The sequence below is a fragment of the Orycteropus afer genome, unplaced genomic scaffold (assembly GCF_000298275.1).
Source record: "Orycteropus afer afer isolate SDZICR_OR568_19922 unplaced genomic scaffold, OryAfe1.0 scaffold00141, whole genome shotgun sequence".
Lineage (NCBI taxonomy): Eukaryota > Metazoa > Chordata > Mammalia > Tubulidentata > Orycteropodidae > Orycteropus > Orycteropus afer.
The window spans coordinates 2170215-2175375 of record NW_006921728.1 but is presented as its reverse complement, the minus strand read 5'-3'; positions in this window follow the sequence as shown (position 1 = coordinate 2175375).

The following is a 5161-nucleotide window of genomic DNA, read 5'->3' as shown; positions in this document are numbered from 1 at the left end:
TAATTCATCCCTCAGTGTGAAATACAAAATAAAAAAAAAGGAAAGAAATAGAAAACTCTGCTTTAACATGGTTTACTGTGGGTTTCCTTAGAGCCACAAAATAAATAAAGCAATAATAATCTACTTTATTTTTTTAAACCTTACCTGCTAGTGGGAATAAATTTTGAATTTCTATACTCACATGGGGACAGCTAGGAATAAAAACTGGTTTCCAATCAGATAAGGATACCAAATTCACTTTAGGAAGCTTTCATATATATCTTTTGTTCACTCCATATCAGCAAAGTCAGATAATCAAGGGTAGGCCTCTGATATGTGTGCTTTGGAAAAGATTCCACAATGAGTATAAAAATTCTCTGGTAAAGAATTTTTGTCCCATTAGTTAAAAAGGAAGTTTGGGCAATCTACTTCCATAGTGATACCACCTCGGAAACCCAAGGAGGGGTCACTATGAGTTGGGTCCAACTCGATGGCACATAACAGTAACAACAACAATTAAAATATTATCCTATTTATGAGGTATATTATGTTTTATGAGTTAAAGACTGTAATTTATAAATAGTATGTATTCTATTTGAGTTTCTATAATATGCACTAAATGGACTAGCTCAGCAAGGTAATTTGTGTGTGTGGCAATGAAAGATTAATTAGTTAAAATATTTGATTAATCTTGTATGCATTTTACTATTATTCTACAAAGCATGTCAGAATGATGACATTTTATGTTATTTTACATTTTTTTTTTTTGTTGTAATAACATCACATTTTCTATTGATGCAGAGACGAAAACCTCTATGAATTAGAATATATAGTACATGTGAACTGGAATAGATCCAAAATTTAACATTGGCACAGAATTGGCTGGTCTAGCACAGTAAGTCTGATCTAGGACTGTTGTAGGGTATTTATTACTCTTCACCAACAGTATGGAAGACCCAAACCTCTCTTAGAGTGTTTAGACACTAGACAGTACAAAATAAACCTATACATCCCAGCTTCTCCAAATGGAAGACATTCTGTTATAGAACTGTACCTCTGAGGTTACCCTTGAACTGAGAATTTTTGAAATCAGTTTTGCAGATTTTCCTTCAGACTAATTTTTAACCATAAAGTCTTTCAGTACTTTTATTTGCCAAAAGCCATGATGTCAGATATTGCTTCTATTTTAGAAAGCAAAACAGTGTTTTAATAAAGACTACTCATGTTTGCATTACAATGAATGATATTTATGTTCAATTTATCATAAATAGTAACATGAGCAATAGACTTGCATAAAAAATCTATCCAATTGTGTTAAAAGGGAATTTTTAAACATTTGAAATCTTCCTTCCATAGATAAATATATTTTAATATGTCTTGATAATAAAGACAAACAAATTTGAATAATAAAAATATAAATGAAGATAATGTATATGAGATTCTATTTCTTAAAATTTTAAGTACATATACATCCAAAATGAAGACTTTTATTATTATTTTTTACTATCTGAAAACTATTAGAAAGCAAAAAGTCATTATAAAGAAAGGAAAAAAAGAAAAGACAGAATGGACATCAGAAGACACTTTGAAACTTGCTCTTGAATGTAGAGTAGCTAAAACAAATGCAAGAAATGATAAACTAAAAGAGCTGAACAGAAAATTTCAAAGGGCAGCTCAAGAAGACAAAGTTAAGTATTACAATGAAATGTGCAAAGACCTAGAGTTAGAAAACCAAAAGGAAAGAACACATTCAGCATTTCTCAAACTGAAAGAGTTGGAGAAAAGTTTCAAGCCTCAAGTTACAATGCTGAAGGATTCTATGGGGAAAATTTTGAATGATACAGGAAACATCTAAAGGAAATGGAAGGGAAAAACAAGGTCTCTGTACCAAAAAGAGTTGGTTGACATCCATCCATTTCAGGAGGTAGCATACATGTGATCAATACCTTCAATAGCATTGAAGGAAGAAGTCCAAGCTGCATGGAAGGCATTGGTTAGATATATGGCTCCAGAAATTGATGGAATCTCTATTGAGATATTTCAGAAAACAGATGTAATGCTAGAAGGGCTCACTCATCTATGCCAAGAAACTTGGAAGACATCTCCCTGGCCAACTGAATGGAAGAGATCCATATTTTTGCCCATTCAAAGAAAAGGAATCCAACAAAATGTAGAAATTATCAAACAATATCATTAATATCACTAACCCCCCAAAACCCAAACCTACTGCCATCAAGTTGATTCCAACCTACAGCAACCCTCAGTGAGTTTCTGAGGTGGTAAATCTTTATGGAAGTAGACTGCTTAGTCTTGCTTCTGTGGAGTGGCTGGTGGGTTTGAACTACCAACCTACTGGTTAGCAGTTAGATGTGTTAGGCACTGTCCTACCAGAACTCCTTCATTCATATCACAGGCAAGTAAAATTTTGCTGAAGATAATTAAAAAATTGTTGCAGCATTATACTAACAGGGAGGGAACTGCCAGAAATTCAAGCTAGATTCAGAAGAGGATGGTGGAACGAGGTATATCATTACCAAAATTAGATGGATCTTGGCTGAAAGCAGAGAATATCAGAAAGATGTCTACCTGTGTTTTATTAACTATGCAAAGGCATCTGTGTGGATCATAACAAATTATGGATAGCAATGTGGAGAATGGAAATTCCAGAACACTAAATTGTGCTCATGTAGAACCTGTACAGAGACCAAGAGGCAGTCTTTCAAATGGAACACGAAGATACTGAGTGGTTTAAAATCAGGAAAGGTGTGTGTCAGGGTTGTGTCCTTTCATTACACTTACTTAATCTGTATGCTAAGCAAATGATTCAAGAAGCGGACAATATGAAAAAGAATGTGGCATCAGGATTGGAGGTAACCTCATTTATAACCTGGGATATGCAGATGACATAACTTTACTGGCTAAAATTGAAGAGGACTTGAAGCACTTACTGACTAAGGTCATAGACTATAACCTTAACTATGGATTACACTTCAACATGAAGAAAACAAAAACCCTCACAAGTGGACCAATAAGCATCATGATAAATGGAAAGAAGACTGAAGTGGTCAAGGATTTAATTTTACTTGGATCCCCAATTAATGTCCATGGAAGCAGAGGTCAAGATCCATTAGGTTAGGCAAAGCTGCTACAAAAAGCCTCTTTAAAGGCTTAAATGGAAGGATGTCACTTTGAGGGCTAAGGTGTGCCTGACCCAAGGCATGATATTTTCAGTCATCTCATAAGCATGTGAAAAATGAAAAATGAATAAAGAAGACAGCAGAAGATTTGATGCCTTTGAATTATGGTGTTGGTGAAGAAAACTGAATATGGCATGGAGTACCAGAAGCACAAACTAATAGAACACTCCTTAGAAGAGAAGATCGCGAGACTTCATCTAACGTACCTTGAACATGTTATCAGGCAGGAGGAGGCTCTGGAGAAGGACTTCATGCTCGGTAGAGGGTTAGGGAAAATGAGGTGGATTGAAACGGTGGTGTAACAATGGGCTCAAACAATTATGAGGATGGCACAGGACTGTGTGCCTTTTGCTCTGTCTCACATAGGGTCACTATGACTTGCAACTGATTCCATGGCACCTAACGACAACAACATCTGAAAATAAGATTGCCAGATAAAATAAAAAATACTCAATTAAATTTTAATTTCACATAAATGAGTAATATTTGAATATAAGTATCTCCCCAAAATTGCACAGGACATGCTTATGTCAATAATATATTCCTTTTTCTAAATCATCAATCCTACCTGAAAAACAAAATGAAAATGTTACATCAAGAGCTAATAAAGATATTGCACATTTATTTTTTTAACTAAAGGTCTTTAGATAACTTATTTGAACTATAGTCTTCCTTTCCTTAGTAATATGTTCCTTTCAAAATAGGTCATATTTGTGTTAATGTGAAATTTACTGTTTAAGATAAGAAAATTCACAACCTATATTTTTTGAAGATCTAATTCTTCAAGGTCACTCTTACCTGCAAAAGCATTTTCAAGTAATTTAAACAGATGAGTAAAGGTGCCAACCACATTCAAAGATTTATCTTGACACAATTTATAGCTTCTAATAAGCTTTTTCTGTGGTTCCTTTTTCCATGTGACTTAGTTAAGTCGTCATCCAGAGGTTAAATACCAGAGTTTTCTGACATTTTGTGTCACTGAAGGGTATTTTCTTCTTTTCTGTTTTAAAAAGATTCTGCTGGTGCAAATCTAAGCCATTTTGAGATACCCTTGCAATCATCTTTAGAAGTCAGGCAAAAGAACAATAACCTAGAGTAAATATGCTGTTTTCTATTACAGTCATTCATTTTCCCCAGTGAAATCTTTCAATAATTAAATTAGGTTCTATAAGTTCCATCTCAAAAAGTATTTCAGATTATGAATTTATTATTCAATATATGTATAAGAAGTAGAAAAAATTTTTAAAGTAATCAACAGAACAATATTTTCTATACTAAATTTAGAAGCTTTGCTTTGTAATCCAGACAGTGTGTTCGGGATTTTACTGTAAAAACAACACATTTTTTTTTTTTTTTTGTTATTGATGCAGAGAAGATAGCCTCTAGTTCTTTTTCATCCTTCTAATTAAATACTGTCTGAATAAATTGAGATCTTAATTGAGACCAAATTATAATATCAATTTTCAAAGTAAAATTAAGGGGCACAGTTTAATCATTACATGTCTAAAAATTTAGTAATTATACCTAAAATTAGGGATCCAAGGCTGAAATATGTTTATGTTTTCACATAATCAAAAGTAGAAAAGCATGAAGTTCAAAAATGGATTTATTCATGGGCTCAAATTGCTTATATGTTGCTAAGACTTTAGTTCTTCTGTGGAAAGAAACTGGAAGTGCTATACAGGTGACAATTTTCGTTCTAAGTTGAATTTGAAAACACAATATACTAAACCAAAAAAACCAAACTCACTGCCATTGGGTTGCTTCTGACTCATGGTGACCCCATTGGTTTTCTGGGGCTGTAAATCTTTACAGAAGTAGATCGCCTGTCTTCCTTCCGTGGAGCAGCTGGAGGGTTTGAACCACTGATCTTCCGGTTAGCAGTAAAGTGCCTTATCCACTAAGCCACCAGAGCTCCAACTATATAATATATTAGAAGGTACTAGTACAGAGCAATCTTGGAAGGAGGTTGGGCAATCCTACTT